This window comes from Cryptomeria japonica, chromosome 2, assembly GCF_030272615.1.
Source record: "Cryptomeria japonica chromosome 2, Sugi_1.0, whole genome shotgun sequence".
Classification (NCBI taxonomy): domain Eukaryota; kingdom Viridiplantae; phylum Streptophyta; class Pinopsida; order Cupressales; family Cupressaceae; genus Cryptomeria; species Cryptomeria japonica.
Window position 1 is genome coordinate 195143050 of NC_081406.1, and position 25003 is coordinate 195168052.

Sequence of the window (25003 nt, forward strand, 5' to 3'; positions counted from 1 at the left end):
GGAGATCTATTTTGCATAATCAATAGGCCTTATGAAAGCAACATCTAATAGATTTTTGAGTTTTGCTTTTACTAACAGTGCGATCTAAGGATGCATCTTTCTAAGCTTTTGTTTTACTAGTTTGGCTCCTTCTTCTATTGTCAAATGATGCATTACTACTTCTGAATCTAGGCCTGGCATGTCTGCATAGGACCATGCAAAATTGATCTGTCGCTTTTGGGATAACTGTATAAAATCGGGATCTTCAGTTGGAGTCGATGGTTTTGCAAGATGTAGTATGTGTGGATTTTTTGATGCCTCCAGATTGACTTCCTTTATTTCTTTGATGAGAATAGACGATCTCTCCTAATTACTCATGAAGGGGATAATTTCAAGCCTTCCATCCTTCGGCACCTTAGAGAGGTTTTAACCTTTGGATACATCCTTTTTTTAACTCTTTTGGTCTCCACAAGTGCCACAGTGTGGTTTTCACTTGAGGATCCCGTTTTTATTGTAACATTTTTGTGACTAAAAGGTTTGGAATTCTCTCCAAAGTAATCCATGCTTTGAAGTTCAATAGCATACCTAGCTTTGTGATCCCCTCTTGGTACGTTATCCCGTAATTCAAAAAAGTCTATGATCACTTCATCATTTTGGAAGGTGTCCAGGTGTGGGAGATCCTTTTGGTTCCAACCAATGAGTTTGGGGTGAATAATTGGCGTTGCTTCATCGATTAGGTTAAGTTCATAGGATGTGTCAGTTAGGGTAAGTATGGAGGAATTAAGGTCATTGTAAGTACTATTATCTTCGTAATTGGGCTCAAGAGGTGACCTATCTATTCTTGAAGTATCCTCGTCAACTGGATCCCAAAAGGTTTTGATCCATGGATCTTTGTCAGCTCTTTTATCATCTAAAGAATCCTCATCCAAGTCATTTAAATAATCTATTTCATATTCATTTGAATTGGTCTCAACATTACTAGGTTGAATTATGTAACTGTACCTTATAGGGATGTCGTCGATGTTGAAAGGTTTGTGGACAACCATTATAGGTGTCATATATGACGGGGTTGCTAGTGTTGCTGGAGTATTTGAAATGGATAGAAGTGGCAACTCAAAAGTGATTGATCTATGTGCAATATCATCCCTTTGTGTGTTTAGTGTCCGTGCACACGGTGAGTGATTGGTGTTGGGCATGACTTGGATTTTTAGATCTTTTAGGTTGATCTGCAATAGACACTTTTCTACTTCTAGAATGGGTGAACTTGGAAGTGGTATGCTTTTGTTTTCTTGGAATCTTGAGCTTAGAAGATCCTCCTGAACCAAGATTGAATCCAAAGACAGTTGTATCTCATGGTTGTAACAAGGGTTGCAATGGCTCCTATACACCTAGTTTGTTTAACCTTAATGCACTATTGCCATCATATCCCATCTTTTGCATTAGGGTAAAACCTTCGTCATACCTCTCTGTAGGGATATTGATTTGTTGTCTAGCTGTATTGGAAGGGTTTCTATAGATCCATCCCGCCAAGTCTTCATCAATAATTTCTCATTCTTGTGATCTGTCTGGGATAAACCCATCAAGTGTATTAGTATTGACTATAGTAAGGGGATTGAGTGACATTTGTGGTTTTCCATGAGTCCTAGGTGAGAGGGGTAGTTGGCCAACACAAAAAAGTTGACTAATCCTTTACTTTCATTTTCAACTTTTTCCATTTGGGTGTAGGGATCGGTGGACAGGTGAGATTTTTTGGGTGGATGTAATATTATGAGGTGATGGATTCTATGTTGCTAGGGACTGTGATATCAAGTTGATGCCTTATATTGTTTCAAAAGGTGAATGGGTTAACATCATCGAGGATAGTAATCTCTACTCCGTTATCTGGAAACTCGATGCATTGATGGTAAGTGGATGGTATTGCTTGCATGACATGAATCCATGGTCTACACAATATGATATTGTATGGAAGAGGGAGTTCAAGGACTTGACAAACAACATTCTTCACCACAGGTCCTACCCTGGCCGATAGAGTAGCATACCCTTTAGAGGAGCGTTATGCATCATCATAGGCCTTGATGGTGATACTCTTTCTTGCATCAACTACTTCTACTGCATATCCCAATGTTGTGATTAACTTTAATGTGCAAATGTTAAGCCCATCCCCATTGTCAATCAGACTCGCTTGATTATGTGTTTATGTATGAATCCCTCAATGTGGAGAGGGGCATTGTGTGGTTATTGAAAGGATGTGTCATCATTCTCTACAAAAGTGAGACATGGTGATGATTTGAGACTTCCAACCATGGCTTGAAATTGATTTGTATCAAGGTTGGATGGAACTGACACTTCTTGGAGAGCTTGGTCCAAGATGGTTTTGTGTGAGGGTGATAGGCGCAAAAGCTCTAGTATGGAAATGAGTGTCGGTGTCTTATCCAATTAGTCCATGAGGTTATATTATTTGGGTACGTATGCTGCTCTTGAGGGTGCTCCTTGTATGATGATCTTCCTATGATGCGTAACAAAATTGCATGTTGAATCTTTGCCTTTGATCTTAATAGTTGCAATTTGTTCATTGATATCATAAAGGTTATTAACGGTATAGGTATATGGTGCCTATGTATAGTTCACCATGTTATCTTGGTTCCTACGTTAATGGGAGTGACCTTCTTTCTCATATGATGGGAGTGGATTTTTTAACATGGTATGATCAGATTGGAAGTTTTTGCATTGTGACCATCCACTTCTATGTCACCTTGATCAATGAGGTATTGAATGATATATTTTAACCAATGGCAACTATTTGTTTTGTGTCCTTTTCCTTTACTAAATTCACAATACTTATTATCTCTCCACCATGAAGGTTTAATCTGTTGGCAATTAAAACTCGTTGGATTCGTATGTTGTCATTGATGGAAACAAGATTCTATAGAAGGAAGATACCATAATTTGGAGACATACACCGACAGATACCGGAATTGGAGTAATCAAGGTCATCACCGGCACTGACACCAGCATCCAACACTTTAGTGTAGCTGACATCAGTTTGGGATCTGAAAGGTTTTATTTGTAAAATTATTTTGCAATTATTTGTTGGCACTTTTGATGATTATGTTGTGATTGTCATTGATGGACACATACTTGCATTGAGATCACTTTTATATGTATGAGTTATGCTCAACCAATATTTGTTCCAACCAGTATGATGCATTATAGTCTTTAGACTATTGGTGTTTTACTGAAAGTGTTTACCGATCTGAAGCGGTATGATGACCCCAAGCAGTTTGAGGATCTCAAGCGGTACGAAGGATCAAAGCGGCAGAACACATATTTCCCAGTCTTCATTTTGTCAAACTAGCAACCAGTATTTTGTCTAAACTGCTATTTTGTATGAATTGGTAATACTCTGTGATGAGTTACCATCCACTGATTGTTTGATGGTGCGGACACTTCAATGGTTCTTTTTGTGTCATGTTACAGAATATGTCTAGATGCATTGAGCCTAGGAAATTGTATTGTAATCCTATTGGACCAACATGAAATCAAATTCCTTTATAAGGACATCATGTCTAGGGTTTTAGGTTGTTGCTAGGGTTTAAGGTGGTTGATGAGTTGGAGAGAGTGTGAATGTGTAGAAGACTGAAGCAATGCTGGAATGCATTAGGAATGAGCTATCAAGGATCTAACCAAGCAATCTATGCTATTTGCTAGATCACTCACTTGTTGATTATTCACATCTTCGACAAGTCTGAAGCCCTTAACCGGGTAGGCCCAAAAGCCTTTTGTAAATCCTCTAACAAGGTGGTTCACATCTATGGATGTAAAATCCTCTAGCAAGGTAGTCTTTAATCAAACTTATCTCCTAACAGAGATTGAGATTCCTAACAAGGATCTGTTCTGGTAAAGAACATTGTATGACCTTAACCGGTCTGGTTCCTATTCTGCAGATAGTTACTTGTGAGTTCCATCTCACCATGGTTTTTCCCATTTGGGTTTCCACATCAAAATATTTTGTGTTATGGTGTTTGTGCTTCTGTGGGTGAATGTATTATTTTCTATTTGGTTTGCATGTGTGCTAACCGGTTTGTCTGCTAAACTATTTTACCGGTTTACTGGTAGTCTAGTAAAGTGTTTAAGTACAGAGATTTTTGGCATACTAATTCACCCCCCTCTCTTAGTATTCATCAATTGGTATCAGAGCCTACCTTTCTATAAGTTTAACCACTTGGAAAGAGATATGGGGGAATACACATTGAGGGAACTTACTCATCAGCTCACTCAGTCTGAGCAAGCCTATGATGATCTTATGGTTAAATATAAGGCATCTCAAGCAAAAAGGAGAGAACATGCTAAAAAGATGATGGAGCTATCTGAAAATATTTCTTCTAATGAAGCAGACATGGAAGCCCTAATCCAAGAAGTAGAAAAGCTGAATGAATCCAATTCCAACCTGAGAAAGGAGTTGGAAGGACTGACTATCCGAATGTGCCAAGAGCTTGAGAACCAGAGGAAAGTTGAAGATCTGGTAAAAGATAAAGATCATGAAATCTCCAAGTTGAAACAAGAGTTCAGTTCCCTAACTGCTCAACTCCATGTGAGCAAAGTTGAAAAGGAAGACATGCAAGGAGAACTGAACATGACCATCTCTGAGAATGCAAACCTGATGGAAACAAATACTGCTATTTCCAAAGAACTCTCTGAGTCAAAGGAAATACTTGCTAAGTTCAACAAGAGTACTGTTAAGCTAGAGCAAAATCTTGAATCAGCCAAACCTGTCAAGAATGTTGATGGATTTGGTTACTCCAATCATGAGCAAGATGAGACCTCTGGTGCAAATGCTGAAGCATCAAAGAGGCAACTGACATTCAAAGGTAAAGGTAAGAAAAAGTTCAAACATGTTTGCTTTAACTATCTTAAAGAAGGACATACTACTAATGTATGTAGGAGTAAGGCTTATAATAATTTTCCTTATTTTCTAAATGATAAGCCTAGATCCTATAGATTCAATGGTAATTGTTATGCATGCAACAAGTTTGGGCATAGAGCATTTGAATGCAGGTCTGTTATGAACAACTCTGGAAGATATCCTCAGAGGACTCAACGAGTTGGTCCAGAACCTTTTGTGAACCCGAATCACAACCGGTTTAATTCCTTTAATCATCAGTCAAGAAGCAGTGGCTATCAAGCGGCAATCGAATGGAGAGAAAACTATTTGATCTATCATGGTCATGGTCACACAACTGCAACATGCAGGAGGAAGAACGGTAACATGAATAATGGACCTTGGAGAGCACCTGGAATGGTCTGCTATCATTGCAACAAACTGGGTCACATTGCGAGATTCTACAGAAGTAGAAAGAGTATATCAGATGTTATACCGGTCATTTCGGAAGGAAAGATTGATATTGACACTGTTCAAGTGGATATGAACAAAACTTGGAAATGGAAACCAATGGTGCTGCAAGAAGAACCGGTTTCTGCACCTAGTGTGGAAATAACGGAACCGACAAACTAAGCATCAGAAAAGCTTAGGGGGAGAAAACAGTGAAACACTATGAACCCCCAGTTTACACCAGTAAAAGACCTTAACCGGTATGTGATACCTATCATTTGGCAGAAGACCGGAAATGGTAATATGAAAATTAGGGTTTACGCCCTAATGGTGGAGCATTTATCATGGTAGGTGAGGAATATGTTTAAAAGGAATTTTCAAATCATTTCTCACTATCATTTTTTTTTAGGGAAGAAGTTTTTCAAGTGCAGAGAAAAGAAAAAGTGATTTGTGTTGCGATTCAAAGAAATCTCGAAACCCTGAAGAAGATTTAGAAGCAAATATCAAACAGTCAAGAGAAGAACTCAAAGCGGTAATTCAACAACCGATGAAGTGTGAGGCGAAGTGGAATTTGCAAGCCCTAAATTCTCGATTTCTGAAAGGTATTTCTCGAGTTTTATATTTTATCATGGCTTCCGCATCTCATGATAGTTCTAGTGCAACTGTTGATTCTATGGACTTCATACAACAAAAGTCGAAATATAATGCATTGTCTCAAGTACCGGCTGGTGTTATAATAGAAGAAGGGATTTTAGATTATATAGATTGTAAAATTGAAGACCTAGGCTCTCTCGCAATCCATTCTCAGCTAGGTCTATTCTGTGGGAAGGATAAAAAGATCAAACAGGAGTATAGCATTTTGGAGAAGAAGAAACTTCACAATGCGGTTTACTTCTTAGAGGATTTCACAGATGACCACATTCGAATCATTCTGAGCAGAGTTCATGGTGACAAGATGTATCTTGAGAGAACACATGATATCACACCACAAGCTATTTAGGTCATCACCGGTTTCTGCAATACAGGGGAAGTGTCAGCCCTAAGGAAGGTTAGTAAGACTGAAATGTCCAAGCTCACCGGTTCAGTGAGCAACTCACATGGCATGACCGTCAACTCAATCAAGGACGATCTGGTCAAGTATGCCTGCATGGTGATAGGTTACTGGATGTTCTCTGCTAGCAGAATTAACTCTGTATCTACTGCAGTGGTAAATGCCACTTACCAAATGATCAAAGAAGATGCATCATTTGATCTGTGCACCTATATGCAAAGACAACTTATGTTGAATCTTAAGTCAATCAAACAAGATAATACACTAAGATTCAAGTTTGGACAACTGATGGTAGGGTTATTTCTTCTACTTCCAAGGTTATTTCCCAGGAGTTGGAGATATTCAGTGGTCTACCAACCAACTGGTTACCAAGCAGATCAAAGAGAGCCTACAAGTAGTTGGAACCTGTTACCCTGAAGTTCTGAACAAGTACTTTGATGAGTTCAGGCGCAAGATCAGCCAAAGGATAAGGATATTTAGTGACATTGTCAAGAAATATGAAGAGGATATCTACTTTATCATCAATGTGGATGAATGCATAATGGAGGTTGTTGAGCCCAGACAGGAAGAAGTAGATCCTATGGGCTATGAGGTGATGTATGATATGCTAGATGGGTATGCTTCTACCCTAATCACCTCACCCCTTGATCCTAAGGCAAAGAGAACCGACACCTACTTGGAAAGGGTTGCATTGGTTGTAGAACCCCCTAAAAAGAAAGGAAAGGCAGTGCCTTTGGCATCAGCACCGGTTATTGTAGCCAGTCCCAAAGTGACAAAGCAGTCACCTGCAAAGAAGAAACTGGAAGCGGCACCTGCAAAAGTCTTCGAGAGGAAGAGGAAGACAAGAAATAACTCACTGGACTCAGAAGAAACTATGTCTGAAGAAAAACCCAAGAAGACAAGACAAACAAAGAAAAAGAGAAAGAATGAACTGGCATCATCGGCACCGGTAAATATTGACATTTCTTCCTACAAACCTTTGACACATTGTCAAAGAACTATCAAAAATATTAGGAGAAAAGTGTTGAAAGATTTGATTGATTATTTTGATGATTTCAATGATGATGAAAAGGAAGCAATTGAACAAGAAATCATTAGGTATTTATGTGTTAATGACTGGTGGCCTTCAGAAATTAGATGTGAGACACCAGATTCTTTGTATAATTCTTTAGACAATAAATGGCGCATTGCCATAGAAAAGGAACAGGAAATGAGGGAGAGAATATTTGCTCAACATTTTCCTAATGTATCTAATTCAAAACTTTTTGAAGTTATGAATAAATACAAAGACCTCTTCTTCATGAGAAGAAGAAGACTCCTGTTACTAGAAGGAAAGGTTCAAGAAGTGATCAAGAATACACATACTCTTGCTCAAGAAGCTCTTAAGATGCATCAAGTGGCTAAAGCCAATAGGAAGGCTGAGCAAGAACCGACAATAACAAAACTAGATGAAGTGTTTGATAATGAAGGAAACTCGGTTACTGAACCTATAGACACTATTGATGTCGATGCTCTGGATGTAGAAGATGTTGCTCAGGATACACCATCAGAAACAACAGGACAGGAGAAGCAGGCAGGACATGTAGATAAGTAGAAGAAAGTAGAGGAGGACAAAGAAGAGGAGAAGAGAAAGGAAGTGGAGAAGGAAAAGAAGAAGGATGAAGAGGAGAAAAGAAAGAAGGAAGGGGAAAAGAAGAAGGATGAAGAGGAGAAGAGAAAGAAGGAAGAGGAAAAGAAGAAGGATGAAGAGGAGAAGAGGAAGAAGGAAGAGGAGAAGAAGAAGAATGAAGAAGAAAAGAAGTAGAAAGATGAAGAAAAGAAAAAGGAAGAGGAGAAGAAGCAGTAGGAAGAGGAGCAGAGGAAAAAGGACGAAGAAGAAGAAAAGCAGAGGAAAGAAGAGAAAATGAAAAGAGAAGAAGAGGAAAAGAAAAAGATAGAAGAGGAAAAATTAAGAGCTACAGAGAAAGAAGAAGCAGCAAAAAACACTCAGATGGAGACGCCAAAGGCAACTAGTAGTCAAGCCAAATAGACTGACCTCACTAGTCCTATTGACCTCCAGTCTACAAATGAAATGGAGCTGCTATAGAGAATTAAGGTTTCTCAAGAATGCCTTGAAGTGATAAGGAGGAAGAAGGAGCAAGATGTGATCCAAGCTGTAGTGGACACTCTTACCAATTTGTTACCCAACACAAATCTCCCCAATATTAATTCATCATTGGCACAATTAAAGCTCCTATGCACCATAGTGGATGATCAGGTGCATAGCCTACAAGAGGTAGCAAAGGCAAATGCCAAGAAAGAGCATCAAAAATATCTCAAAATTGCCCTGGTGAAGAAGCTAAATGAGCTCCAGTCCGATCTGCAAAAAGCTCAAAAAGACATAAGGAATGCTCTGGATGAGGGGAATCTACTTCTGAGTAAGATTTGCCAACCCCATCTCTTCTGTGATGATGTGCTTGTATAGAAGCAAAAGCTACAAACTGACTTGCAGCTATACATGAGCACCTTCAAGCTACCATATGACTCTTTTACAGCTTATGGGCAAACCATTCACCGGTTTCATATCCAGTCTGCCAAAATAGAGTTGGAAATCAGCAATCGGACTTGAGATTTGCAGGAACTACAACTGGTTCTACTCCCACACCTACAAATACTTCAAAAATGTTATCTCAATCTAGATTCCTTAATAGCGACTCAAGAGATGAGCACAATAGATGCCATGGAAGAATAGGTCTCCCAGATGCAGACAGAGAAAGAAGTGGCTACCTCGCTACTTGAGTCCTAGTCCTTATATATGAAACAATTTTTGGAGGACTTTAAATCAGTTTTTGACAAGTTTTATTCTCTATTGTCATAAACTCTTATTCTTTTAATACTAATGAAACAAGAGTTGGTCCACAATATTATTTTTGTCATTGTTGGCAAAGGGGGAGAAGTATAAATTTTGAATGTTTTGATGTATACTTTCATGTTATTTTTGTTAAGAAGTAGTATACATTGTATTTTCTGCAAAAGGGATAGTGTATATGCTTAGGGGGAATAATTTTGATTATGGCATATTTTTGTTGTAAAACACTTAGATGTCAAAATTTTCCTAAGTGTTGCCATCAATGCCAAAGGGGGAGATTGTTGGCACTTTTGATGATTATGTTGTGATTGTCATTGATGGACACACACTTGCATTGAGATCACTTTTATATGTATGAGTTATGCTCAACCGGCATTTGTTCCAATCGGTATGATGCATTATAGTCTTTAGACTATTAGTGTTTTGGAGAAAGTGTTTACCGATCTGAAGCGGTATGATGACCCCAAGTGGTTTGAGGATCTCAAGCAGTACGAAGGATCAAAGCGGCAGAACACATATTTCCCAATCTTCATTTTGTCAAACCGACAACCGGTATTTTGCCTAAACTAGTATTTTGTATGAACCGGTAATACTCTGTGATGAGTTACCTACTAGCATTTTGTGATGATTTACCATCCACCGATTGTTTGACAGTGCCGACACTTCAATGGTGCTTTTTGTGTCATGTTACAGAATATGTCTAGATGCATTGAACGTAGGAAATTGTATTGTAATCCTATTGGACCGACATGAAATCAGATTCCTTTATAAGGACATCATGTCTAGGGTTTTAGGTTGTTGCTAGGGTTTAAGGTGGTTGATGAGTTGGAGAGAGTGTGAATGTGTAGAAGACTGAAGCAATGCTGGAATGCATTAGGAATGAGCTATCAAGGATCTAACCAAGCAATCTATGCTATTTGCTAGATCACTCACTTGTTGATTACTAACATCTTCGACAAGTCTGAAGCCCTTAACCGGGTAGGCCCAAAAGCCTTTTGTAAATCCTCTAACAAGGTGGTTCACATCTGTGGATCTAAAATCCTCTAGAAAGGTAGTCTTTAATCGGACTTATCTCCTAACAAAGATTGAGATTCCTAACAGGATCTATTCTGGTAAAGAACATTGTATGACCTTAACCGGTCTGGTTTCTATTCTGCAGATAGTTACTTGTGAGTTCCATCTCACCGTGGTTTTTCCCATTTGGGTTTCCACATCAAAATCTCTTGTGTTATGGTGTTTGTGCTTTTGTGGGTGAATGCATTATTTGCTATTTGGTTTGCATGTGTGCTAACCGATTTGTCTGCTAAACTATTTTACTGGTTTATTGGTAGTCTAGTAAAGTGTTTAAGTACAGTGATTTTTGGCATACTAATTCAGGCCCCCTCTTAGTATTCATCATTATTGTATTGGACCAACATTCAATATATTTTGTATTGTAAGTTGACATAAGGCATATTCTTTGTAAAGGGCATATAAGTCAGTCTGTTAGGTCATATTCAAATATGAAAAGGTAGTAGAATAGAGTGATGTGAAGGATATGTATGTAGATCATTTGTATGCAAAATTTATATCATGCTATGATCAGTAGATGGTTTATAAAGCATTCTTGGAGGAAAGGAAATACCGGTAGAAGGGTTTATGGTTTATGAACTGGTACAGAGCAGAGCTATAACTAGAACTGTTTTTGGAATTGCAGATGCATTTTGTGAGTTCACCATTACTGTTTTATCTCAGCAAAAGCTTGTAGTCAGTCAACTCTTTTGTGTTGAGAAGGGCGCTCTAGGCAGTGTGCCTTTGTTGGCATATGTGCAAAGTATGATGACATGATGATATTGTATGTTGTCATTGATGTCAATATGTTGAAGAGTGAACTGGTATATTGAAGTAAGCAACTAGCAAGAGAACTAGTATGATGTTGTGAACTGGTACATGTGAAAAAGTGAAATCGTATGTTTGTCCAAGTGAACTGGTATGTTGGAATGTGAACCGGTATATGAAATGTTTTGTATCAAGGTTTCATATGGTATGACTACCGGTTGGTAGTCTCAGCTTCAGGGTTTCGAGTTGAAGTGTTCCATGCTTGTGTGATTAAACTGATGACATTGTGTGATGCGTTAGCACTGTAATGTAGAACAAATTGTGTTGCCACATCAGCCTTGTGCACATGAAGGATCTTTCATGAAGGAGATTAATCCTATCTACCTCAGGAATGTGCGAAGTCTCTATAAATAGTGGAGAATGCGTGATGGGTTATCAGCCTCCAAGAAGAGGTGAAGAACGAATGTTGGAGAACGTCTTGAGATCTGTTCAAGCCTGTTATATTCAATGCAATGTATTCAACAGTTAGGATTGAACCGACTGAATTGCTTAACCTAAAATGTTTAGGGTTTAGGGTTTATGCTACCGACCTATCTGTTTCTTATAAGGTTGATGTTGTTTTTCATGTTGAGGTTATTGGCAAATTTTGTGTGTGTATCTAAGAGTAGAGATATGTGATTCTTGCCAGACCAGATAAAAGAATAGATACCTGCAGAGTGTGATTGCAAAAGGAAGGAACTAAAGCAGATCTACATTGGGATTGAGTGCTATTACCAAATCATTGTAATACCAGTTGACCTCTAACCACTTCAACAGTTGGAAAATCCCTTAACAGGGTATCTTTAATCAGCTTGTTGTAAATCATTGAGTGCTTAAAATTCTCTAACAAGGTAACCTTTAATAGGGTTTAACCCTTAACCGGGTATTCTAGCAATTCCTTAACTAGGTGATCCCTAGCAGGATCGGTTCCTAACAGAACCTATTGTATTAGTCTTTAACCAGACTAGGCTCTTAACAGAGCAGACTTCAAAAGGGTTCAAAGAACAGCTTGTGGGTATTCATCCCCACCATGGTTTTTCCCAGTTGGGTTTCCACATGAAAAATATGTGTGTCATGTGTGATGCCTTTTCATGTGATGCTTTGTTATTTTCTATCAAGTGGTAAATCATGTTGAAATAGCAAGTTATTATATTTCTGATGGTAGAGTATGTGTTTATGAATAAGGGTGAAGTGGAAATAAGATGTTAGATTGTGTGGAAAGCTAAGAGTTACCGGTTTATGTCTTTCACATTCTTACTATCTTAAAGAGTTTTTGTTTGTACTGATTCACCCCCCCTCTCAGTAACAATTTGGTACTAACTGTTCATCATTGATTCATCAATTGGTATCACAGCATCCTCCAGGTCCTCTGTATTGTAAGCTTAACCACTTGAGGGAAAGATCCTAGTCTAATGATGAAGAGGGAAGGTCCAAAGTTCAATAGAGATAACTTTAAAATACGGAAGGACAGAATGAAGATATACATCAAAAGCATGTGTTCTCAACACTAGAGCTATGTTGAGAATTCTTATGTAATCCCTACCAGTAATCTCACCGATGATCAAAAGAGAGAGATTCAAGAGAATGGGCAAGTCATGGAAGCCCTAATCAGTAGTTTATTTGACATTGAGTTTATTGATGTTCAGGATAAAGAGAATCCCAAAGAAGTATGGGATGTGCTTGAGAATATCTATGGCGGTGATGAGCATGTAAAACAAGCTAAGGAAGAAAGCCTTAGGGGAAATTTTGAAGACATGTGGATGGTTGAAGGAGAGACCATTCAACAATATGGAATAAGAATCAAAATGGTTGTAGGAGATATCAAGAGTGCAGGTGGTAAAATAGAAGATTCCACCATTTTTAGCAAATTTTTGAGATCCTTATTACTGGTCTATGCAATAAGGGTTGCTACTATTCAGGAGTTGAGGTCTGTAGACAAGACAAAAGTATCCCTAGACTCCATCATTGAAAAGTTGACCAAATATGAGCTAAATAATTATAATGGCAGTATTCAGGAAACTAAATCAGCCTTTAGAGCATCTATTGCACCATCTAGAAAGGGCAAAGAAGCTAGTACCAGTGGTGAACCAAGACAAAGTAGAGAAATGGATGATGAGGAGATCCTGATGGAATTTGAAGCTCTTCTTGCCAAGAGACTTCCTAAGGGAACCGGTAAATACAGAGGTAAGCTCCCTTTGGAATGCTTTTCTTGTAACCGGATAGGACACATTGTTGTAAACTATCCTAATGGTCATAATAAGGACAAACTGGAAAAGTTCAAGAAGTTCAAAGGAGGAAACCAGAGAAACTGTTTTGTAGTAGTTGATGAAGGTGTCACTGATGAGGAATCAAAAGATGAAGAAAGTGAAGATATTGTGTTTGTAGCAGTCAAGGAAGATGTGTTAGACAAGAAGGCTCTTGTCTCCCGCTTTGATAATTCAAATGAGTGGATTATTAATAGTGGATGTTCTCACTATATGACTGGTGACCAAAGTAAGTTTCTATCTCTGGAAGAGTATGATGGTGGTGTGGTTCATTTTGGTAATGATGCACCATGTATGGTAAAAGGCAGAGGGTCCATCTCTCTAAATGGAAAAAGCAGTGCTAACAATGTACATTGGGTAGAAGGTCTCAAACACAACCTTTTGACTGTTGCCCAACTGAATGATAATGGACTCACTCTGGAATTCAGAGATGGAATGTGTAAATAAATGGTAAGAGTGGTGAACTGATGGCCACCAGTATGCAGACCAAAGGTAACCTATTTCAGTTGAATGCTAATGCCAGTACATGTCTAATGGCTAAGTTTGATGATAGATGGATATAGCATAGGAGACTCTGCCATGTAAACTTTGATAATATTGTGAAGGCTAGTAAGATCAAGGTAGTTAGAGGACTGCCTATGCTGAGCAAACCAAAAAATCCTTTGTGCGGAGAGTGTCAACTGGGGAAAATATCTTCCACAACCTTCAAAGCTAAATCTTTCACTGCAGACAATTTACTTGATCTTGTGCATACTGATTTTTCTAGTCCTATGAAAACTAGGAGTGTGCAGGGAGATAGGTATTTTATGATCCTTACTGATGATTGCTCAAGAATGATGTGGGTCACATTCTTGAAGGACAAATCTGAAGCTTTTGGAAAGTTCAAAGCCTTCAGAGCACTGGATGAAAAAGAAAGCAGTAAGAGGATTAAGTGCTTAAGAACTGATCAAGGAGGAGAATTCACTTTCAGTGAATTCAACAAATACTGTGAAGAGAATGGCATCAAGAGGCAACTGTCTACCCACCAGACTCCCCAATAGAATGGCCTAGCAGAGAGGAACAAACAGACTATGGTTGAAGCAGCTAGAACTATGTTGAAGGGAAGGTTGCTCACACCTTTTGGAGAGAAGCGGTGAGAACTGCAGTCTACACAATGAACTGGGTACTCATGAAAAAGGGTAAGGATAAAACACCTTATGAGTATTGGATTGGTAAGACCCCAGTGGTAAGCTACTTTAGAGTGTTTGGTAGCAAATGTTATATCAAGAGGAGTGAACATCAGAGCAAGTTTAATGCTAAATGTGATGAGGGATTATTCCTAGGGTATTCCACAAAGAGAAAAGCTCTCAAATGTTTCAACAATAGGACTCAAAGAATTGTTGAAAGCATCAATGTTAGAATCGATGAAACCTCTCAGAAATTTGAGGAAATTGACAGTGAGAAAGTAGGAGATGAACCGGTTGTAACCTTTTGGGAACCGGTTGCAAAACAACCTAGCACTAGTAATAGTGCTCCTACACCAGTAGATGCTAATGCTAATGAAGATGAGGATGAAGAAGAAAAGAAAGAGGAAGCAACTAAGATCATTCCTAGGTATGTAAAGTTGAATCATGATCCAAATAAGATCATAGGAGACAAGGATGCAGGAATTCTTACAAGAAGAAAGGTCATAAAAAACTCTTGCATGATCTCTGAATTTGAGCCTAAATCATTTAAAGAGGCACATAAAGATGAAGACTGGATCAAGGCAATGGAAGAGGAACTTGACTAGATAGAAAAGAATGGTACTTGGTCTTTGGTACCCATACCGGAGCATAAAAATGTCATTGGCACCAAATGGGTTTTCAGAAATAAGTTGAATGAAGATAGATCAGTGGTTAGAAACAAAGCTAGACAAGTGTGTAAATGATATGCCCAAGAAGAAGGAGAAGACTATGGAGAAACCTTTCCTCCTATAGCCAGATTGGAAGGAGTTCGCAGGCTTCTTTCATATGCAACTTTTAAGGGATTCAATGTATATCAGATGGATGTAAAATCTGCATTCCTGAATGGAATACTTGAAGAGGAGGTGTATATAGAGCAACCAGATGGATTTGTCCTTTCAGAAGATAGTGACATGGTGTGTAGGCTACATAGAGCCTTGTATGGACTAAAGCAGGCACCTAGAGCATGGTATCAACGCCTGCACTCCCATCTTGTGAAAATTGGATTTGAAAGAACAAGTGAAGATAGCAATATCTACTTGAAATCAAAAGGAGATCAGATTCTCATCTGTGAAGTATTTGTTGATGATATAATCTTTGGTGGAGATGACAAGATGAGTCATGACTTTGCAGATGAGATGAAGAAGGAATTTGAGATGTCACTCATTAGGGAGATTAAGTTCTTCATTGGACTACAAATTCAACAAATAAAAGATGGAATCTTTATCACTCAGTCAAAGTATGTCAAAGAGGTATTGAAGACCTTTGGCATGGAAGACAACAAACCGGTTAGTACACCAATGGTGACCGGTTGTAAATTATCAAAAGAGGATGACTCAGCTTTGGTAAATGAGAAGGAATACCGATCAATGATTGGTAAGTTGCACTATGTAGTACATAGTATACCAGATATTGCACATGTAGTGGGCATTACTGCACGGTTCTAGAAAAGCTTAAGAGAATCCCACTTGGTAGCAGTCAAGCGGATTCTGAGATATCTAAAGGGAACTATTGACTATGGAATATGGTATCCATACAATAATGATTTCAATTTGAAAGTATTTACAGATGCTGATTGGGCTAGTAATGTGGACGACCGAAAGAGCACAACCAGTGGTGCATTCTTTCTTGGTGGTAGACTAGTCTCGTGGATGAGTAAAAAGTAGAGTTGTATCTCTCAGTCTACAGCAGAAGTGGAGTATGTTGCCGCTTTTATGAATTGCACTCAAACAATTTGGATGAAGCATGTATTAAAAGGCTTCAAAGTTCCTGTATCTGAATCAGTAAGTATATATTATGACAATACAAGTACAATTAATATCTCCAAGAATCCGGTTTTACATTCTAGAACCAAGAACTTTGAGCTCAAATATCATTTCTTGAGAGAAAAGGTTCTGAACAAAGAGGTTGTATTGGAACATGTTTCTAGTAAGGAGCAGTTAGCAGACATATTCACCAAGCCTCTACCGAAGGCTACATTTACCTATCTAAGAGGTGAATTAGGGGTGCTTCCCCTTCAAGAGGTAAACTAAAGTTGTGTACTCCACATCAGTTAGGTCTTACATTGATATATATTTTTTAGGATTGGTGTGTTGAAGGATGCTACTCCTTAGGGGGAGCAGGATAGTGGAACATAGATGTCTATGCCTCCACTTTGGCATTGTTGTCAAATGGGGAGAATATGTGAAGCGGAGAAGATATCTGTAGTATTGGGGGAGAAGATGTGAAGGGGAGAGATATGTTTGTATATTGCCATCAATGCCAAAGATGGAGATTGTTGGCATATGTGTAGAGTATGATGACATGATGGTATTGTATGTTGTCATTGATGTCATTATGCTGAAGAGTGAACCGGTATATTGAAGTAAGCAACTAGCAAGAGAACCAGTATGATGTTGTGAACCGGTACATGTGAAAAAGTGAAGCGGTATGTTTGACCAAGTGAACCAGTATATGGAATGTTTTGTATCAAGGTTTCATATGGTATGACTACCGGTTGGTAGTCTCAGCTTTAGGGTTTTCAGTTGAAGTGTTCCATACCTGTGTGATTCAGCCGATGACATCGTGTGATGCGTTAGTATTGTAATGTAGAATAGATTATGTTGCCACATCATCCTTGTGTGCGTGAAGGAGATTGATCCTATCTACCTTGGGAATGTGCGAAGTCTTTGTAAATGGTGGAGAACGCGTGATGGGTTATTAGCCTCCAAGAAGTGGTGAAGAATGAACATTGGAGAACATCTTGAGATCTGTTCAAGACTGTTGTATTCAATGCAATATGTTCAATAGTTAGGATTGAACTGACTGAATTGCTTAACCTAAAATGTTTAGGGTTTCGGGTTTATGCTATCGACCTATCTGTTTCCTATAAGGTTGATGTTGTTTTTCATGTTAAGGTTGTTGGCAAATGTTGTGTGTGTATCTAAGAGTAGAGATACATGATTCTTGCCAGACCAGAAAAGAATAGATACTTGCAGAGTGTGATTGCAGAAGGAAGGAACTAAAGCAGATCTACATTGGCATTGAGTGCTGTTACCAGATCATTGTAATACCAGTTGACCTCTAACCACTTCAATAGTTGGAAAATCTCTTAACAGGGTAGCTTTAATTGGCTTGCTGTAAATCATTTAATAGGGTGACTCAAAATCATCGAGTTCTTAAAATCCTCTAACAAGGTAACCTTTAACAGGGTTTAACCCTTAACCAAGTATTCTAGCCATTCCTTAACCGGGTGATCCCTAGCAAGATCAGTTCCTAACAGAACCTATTGTATTAGTCTTTAACCAGACTGGGCTCTTAACAGAGCAGACTTCAAAAGGGTTCATAGAAAATCTTGTGGGTATTCATCCCCACCGTGGTTTTTCCCAGTTGGGTTTCCACGTGAAAAATATGTGTGTCATGTGTGATGCCTTTTCATGTGATACTTTGTTATTTTCTGTCAAGTAGTAAATCATGTTGAACTAGCAAGTTATTATATTTTTGATGGTAGAGTACTTGTTTAAGCGTAACGGTGAAGTGGAAATAAGATGTTAGATTGTATGGAAACCTAAGAGTTACCAGTATTTGTCTTTCACATTCTTACCATGTTTAACCGGTAGTAATCTGGTTTAGATTGGTGTTATTGCTTTCCAGTAAAGTGTAGTGTTTTCAGTCAAACCGGTTTAAGGAAAAGTGTTTTTGTCTGTACTAATTCGCCACCCCCTCTCAGTACTAGTTTGGTACTAATTGTTCATCATTGATTCATCATCCTTCCTGCATGTACATGCCCCCATGCTATGTAATATCTTTCATATGGCTAGTGAATTGATATTGTGGGTCACAAATCCCACTGTGGTTTTTCCTCTTTGAGGTCTTCCATGTATAAATTTTGTGTTTGATGGTGGTCATTCATGTGGCTGGTTTATTTACTTCATGTTATATGTTTCCTCATTTACCAATTTATATGTGTATGTCATAAAAAGTTAAAATCTTATATTATCGGCAAAACACTGATTCACCCCCCTGTCTCAGTGTTCTTGGATTCCAACAATTGGTATTAGATCCTAGTACCTTGGAGGAAGTTTAATAGCTTGAGGAAGATCCTGAAACCATAATAATTGAATATGGCTATGGAGAAGCAACTTGAGATGGCACTTGAGGATTATGATGCTGAAAGGATAAAGAACTTAAAACTACAAGATGAATTGAATTCTGCTAATGAATTCATTCTTGTTCTGCAAGAAAGGTTATCATCTGCTCAAGCTAAGAGGAAGGAAATTTTGCAAAACCAGGATGATGAAGAGAAAAATGCACTTAAGGAACAATGTGAGAAACTGAGTCAAGCAAACATGCTCATGAAAAATGAAATGCAAGACCTAACTATGAGGATGTCAAAAGATATTGAGGACAGAAAGAAGAAGGAAGAAAATCTTGCTATATCTCTGAAGAACAAATTTGAAGAATCTGGCAGATTGGCTCATGAGAATAATCTATTGAGAACTAATTTGGTACAATCCAGGAATAATGAACAAGAGCTTGAAAGACAAATAATGAATCTAAGAGATGATCTAACTACTGCAAGTGAGTATAAAGAAAAATTCAGGATTAGTGTTGCACAGTTAGATGATTTATTGAAAAATACAAAGGTAGAGTGAAGATTCAAGAGGACTTGGATTTGTATAAGGCGAAAGCTCTGGTACTACAAATGAAGATCAGACAACCGGTATGCAAAACCCATTAGACTAGAGGAAATCGGTAAGGCAATCTAATGCTTACAAATTCAATGGTATATTCTTTATTTGTAATAAATTTGGGCATATGGCTAGACAATGTAGAAATAGAGAAAATCAAAACTACAATTTAGTTCTCGGTCAATGCACAAATTGCAAGAAATATGGTCATAAGTCAGAAGATTGTAGAATGAATGTAAGTGTCATGCATGTGGAAAGTTTGGAAATTTGGCTAATCAATGTAGGTCAAGGAATGACACCGAATATGTCAAATCAATTCAAAAGAACAATGTTACATGTTATGCATGCAACAAAATAGGTCATATTGCTAAGTACTACAGAAGCAAGACTACATCGGATAGCAATGACAAAGAAAATGAGAAAGGAAAATAGAAGGTAGATGAAATATAACAAGATCACACCAAGAGATGGGTTAGAAAGTTTGAAGAACCAAGTGGAGATGCAACTACACAGGTAACTACACCATTAACTCCATCGGTGGAATAGAGCATTCCTGCATCGACAGGAAATTCAACTATTAACTGAGGAATATGCCTTAGGGGTTGACAAATTCATTGCAAATATTACATATTCCCTGAAAGAGATCTAGAGAGTGGTATTGATCATTGATGGAGGTTTATCTGACATAAAACTCTGAAACTGACATCCGGTAGGGCACATTGCTAGACATTTATGACAGTAATGAATTAGGGTTTACTCGCTGACAAAAAGGGAAAATGGACTCATTTTCACTCATACAAAACTCAAGAAAACCAGAGCGAAGCAAAGATGGATCAAGAGCGATCAAGAGCGATCAAAGCCATTCTAAAGGATTTCCAACAGTTATGTGAGAAGTAATCAAGATCTTTTAACCGGTGACTGTTATCCATGTATTTCTTTGAAATGGCATCTGAATCATCATCTGCTCCTACTTTCATTGTGAATCTCACTATTTTTGAGGTTAAGGATAGGCTTAGACATGCTTTCAAGGAAGTTCCTCAAATTGCAATGAAGGAAGACTCCACTGGCGCATTTTTGAGGGTTCCTGATGGAATAGTTTATGTGGAAGATGTCAGGACCTATATTCACTACACATTGGAGGATTTAGGCATTGAGGAAATCAAGGGAATGTATCAATATATGATACTAGGCAGCTTCAAAACAATCAAGCCGGAATATCAAATCATTGAAGACCTCGAGTTAACCAGGATCCTGTATATACTAGAATTCAAGGACGAAGTGATCATATATGTCCTAAGCAGGGTCCATAATGAATTTATCAGGTTGGACCAACCCCACATGATCACCAAAGAAGCAATTCAGGTGGTCACTGACTTACCCAAAGTTGGACAGGAACTAGGAAAGAAGATCTCCAACACTGTGGTTGAGAAGCTCACCGACGCAACCCATGATAGAAGGTCGATGAGGGTCAGCACAATCAAAGATAGAGATGTGAAATTTACCAGCATGATCATGGGCTGCAAGGTAACTCAATCAAGTCGATTGAACTCTGTTTCTAGTTCCTGTATCCATGCTACATATCAAATGATAAAGAATAATGAAAAGTATGACTTGTGTGAATAGTTGAGAAGTAAATTAATGTTGAATGTTGTCAAAATCAAAGGTGTTAAGAAAGGAACTTTCCGTTTTGGCAATCTTATTGTCTGCTTGATATTATACTTCATGAATGAGCTGTCGGGTTTGGGAAAGAAACGTTGGGCTTATCATATACTGGTAGGGATGAAGATCAAAGATGCAATCATTGGTATTGGTAGTAACAGGGATGAGAAGATTTGGGGCTACTTTAAAACTTTTCAAGAGAACATGAGATTGAGGGAGAGAATCTCCAAACACATTGTGGAGAAATACTCCACTGAAATTTGCTTCATGGTAAAAAAAATGAGACACTCATGAAAGAAATGGAAACTAGAACAATATGGGTCACTTAATTGGGGTATGAAGTTGATGACAACATCTTGGAGCTATATGCTAAAATGTTGATTGATGCTCCTTTGGATGATAAGGTTGAACACTTTGGCACTATAGAGGAGAAGGATTTTAAAGTTAAAACTAGCTTCAATAAGAAAAAGAGGGAAAAGAAAATAGACAAAATGTCTGCATTTGTTCAAAATGTAATTCACAGGATAGATACAGAACTAGGTTTTGGATCTAAACCAGTAGATCAACCGGCAATGACTAGTGCTCCTGAGGTAAAGAGGCCTGAGACTTTCATTTCTTTTATCACTTCTGACTCTGATCCAAAGGATAATCAACATCTTGCATTCAGAAGGATACAAAGGAAGAAAGTTGACAAGCCTCCAGTAAAAGAGAAGAAGATGGAATCAAGGAGGAAGCTAATAAGAAAAGTAACAACTGCATCCACACCTCCAGAAAGAAAACCTACTCAGAAGAGGCAGCCTGCTCCATCTGCTCTTGCAACCACCAACAAGAAGAAAAAGAGTAATGAAGCAACGAAATCTGGTAATATGACTTGTGTAGAGCTAATTGATGAGGTAACTAAAGATGGAATTTTGAAGAATGTGTCAAATTTATATGAAGATTTAGATGACAATGAGAAAAATGAAATAGAAGAAGCAATGTTGTTACATTTAGACATATATAAGAAGGATTCGGTAGATATTTTGAAAGAAATTCCTTTATCATTGTATAATAAGTTAGATGCAAGGAGATTAGATGCAATCAGGAGGGACAAAGAGATTAAAGAAGTTGAACTTTTAGGAAATTGTGGTTCTATAAATAATGAGGAAATGAAAAGATGTATAGATGTTGCAAATAGAATAATATTTAGCAGCAAAACTCGACAAATAGGCTTAATGATGGGCAGAGTCAATGAAATAATAAATGAGACCAGAGATGGCTGGGCTAAATTCTTCCAGAAGAATCCTGATTTCCTTACTTCTCAAGAAGAATTTGCTAAGGCAACTGCTCCCACCATTCCAGATAGATCTAAAGGGAAGGCAATTTTGGGAAGTTCAGATCAAGTTTTGAATGAACCGACAAATAATCCTAAAACTGATGAAAGTGTATAGACTAAACTGACAGAGACTACATTTGTACAGTCTGAGCAAGGTAATATAGATAATGTACAAGATACTGATAATATTGTGGATAATACTCCACCGTCAGTAACAAATACTGCACCAAGTGTCCAAGCCACCATCACAAAAGAGGATGAGAAAAGAGATACACCAGGAGAGGATAAGGAAAAGGAGACTGATAAGACACCCAGTACCATACCGGTAGTTGATTCCCCAATGAAACTTTTGACAATTGACACTTCTCAAGTTGAGAAGAAATCAATCACAAAGATGAGTCCCACAAAGCTAATGATGATGGCTACTCAAAAGCTAACAAAGGAAGGATCTACAGACAAAGGAATAATAGATCACTCAATAACAGTTTTGCGCAAATTGATTCCTGATTGTATGATTGAAAATGAAGCAAGCCCTTCTGACAAGCTTAAGAAATTGACATAGCACATATCAAAAAACTTTCAATCATTACAATAGATTTCTGACTGACAAGCACTTGAAAGATTTACTTTGGCTAAGAAAGCCGCTTTTGACTAGATTATTGAGACAGAGAAGAGGAAGGTTGAAGAGAAACTTATACTTATTGAAAATTCTTTGAAATAGGGTACTAACATGTACAGGGTCTGTTGTAATATAGAAATTGTTACAACAAATGTAGATAAGAGGATAAAGGAGTTACAGGAAAAGATTGCTACTATTGCTAATTATTTTGATGGACTAACTTCACTTACAACATCCATTGATGGACAAATATTGACTTTGGAGAACCAAGTTTTTTCTTTTGAAAAGGAAAGAGACAAGATTATTTGGAGAGAAAGGAGTCTTAGAGGTTTGGTGAGTCCAAGATTGGATTCACTTGGTGTACATAAGAGGGAATGTATGGATATTCTTGTGAAGCTCACACCGATAGAAGTCACTGCGAAAGAAACACTTCCACATTTACTGAGTGGACTTGTATCCATATTTGAAACATTCAAAACCGACTGGGATACCTATATATAGTTGCTAGAGAAATCTTATCCAGAAATCTTGAAATTGGTCAAGCTCCGGTAAAGTAATCTGTAATTATTCTTTCAATTCTTTCACCGGTGTTTGCCATTGATTCCAAATGGGGAGTGTATATTATGTGAAAAATATGTATATAATCCTAGGGGGAGGATATTAGATAGAGTATATTGCAAACATAGCCAATCAGCTCAGGGGGAGCATGTTTCAGTTGAACCAACAAGGAATCCATTTTTCACATGAGTGTTGCCATCAATGCCAAAGGGGGACATTGTTGGCAATTGACACTCATTGGATTCATATGTTGTCATTGATGGCAACAAGATTCTATAGAAGGAAAATACCAGCATTTGGAGACATACGCCGGAAGATACCGACATTGGAGTAATCATGGTCATCACCAGCACCGGCATCCAACACTTCATTGAAGTCGACATCAGTCTGGGATCCGATAGGTTTTATTTGTAAAATCATTTTGTAATTATTGTATAGGCCCGACATTGAATATCTTTTGTATTGTAAGCCGACATAAGGCATATTGTTTGTAAAGGGTATATAAGTCAATCTGTTATGTCATTTTGAAATATGACAGGGTAGTAGAATATAGTGATGCGAAGGATATGTATGTAGGTCATTTGTATGTGAAATTTATATCATGCTATGATTAGTAGATGATTTGTAAAGCATTCTTGGAGGAAAGGAGATACCAGTAGAAGGGTTCAAGGTTTATGAACCGGTACAAAGTAGAGCTATAACCAGAACTCTTTTTGGCATTGTAGATGCATTTTGTGAGTTCACCATTACTATTTTATCTTAGCAGAAGCTTGTAGTCAGAGGGACTCTTATGTGTTGAGCAGTGTGCTCTAGGCAGTGTGCCTTCCTGCATGTGTAGGCCCCCATGCTATGTAATATCTTTCATATGGCTAGTGAATTGATATTGTGGGTCACAAATCCCACCGTGGTTTTTCCTTTTTGAGGTTTTCCATGTGTAAATTATGTTTCTTATGGTGTTCATTCACGTGGTTGGTTTATTTACTTCATGTTATATGTTTCTTCATTTACCGGTTTATATGTGTATGTTATAATAAGGTAAAATCTTATATTATCGGCAGAACGCTGATTCAACTCCCCCCCCCCCTCTCAGTGTTCTTGGATTCCAACATAATCTGTGGTTCATAGTTTCACATTTTTGGCAATGTGATGAGATTGAAATATATGAGTTGTCGTAATATATTTTCAAGAGGTTCTCCCAAGGGTGTGTATGTGCGATTGGGTTTGTAGGTCAGGTACCTATTTTTAGGTACTTCTTGTTGCGTGTTAGGAGTTTGATTTCCTTAATTGTTTTGGGGACTACCTTTCTTGGTATTGTGGTTGTTACAATTATCTGTTGGTCCTACAATTTTGACTATAGGTTGTGCGATTTTGACAGTTCTTGCATCTACAACACCATTGTTAACAATGCTTTTGTTCTTGGCCCAAAATTTGGGTTTATCACTATTGTAGGTTGGTCGTGGACCCTCCTTGTTGTCTTTGTATATTTTTCCAAATCCCTTTTTTATAAGGGCTTTCTCTATTTTAAGCCCTTAGGTTATCACGTCTTTGAAAGTGTCTGCACATTTAATGTATAAGTAGAATTTCATTCCCTCATTTAAGTTTGAAATAAAAATTTCAAGTAATTTGTCCTCTAGAATGGGAAAAGAATGTCT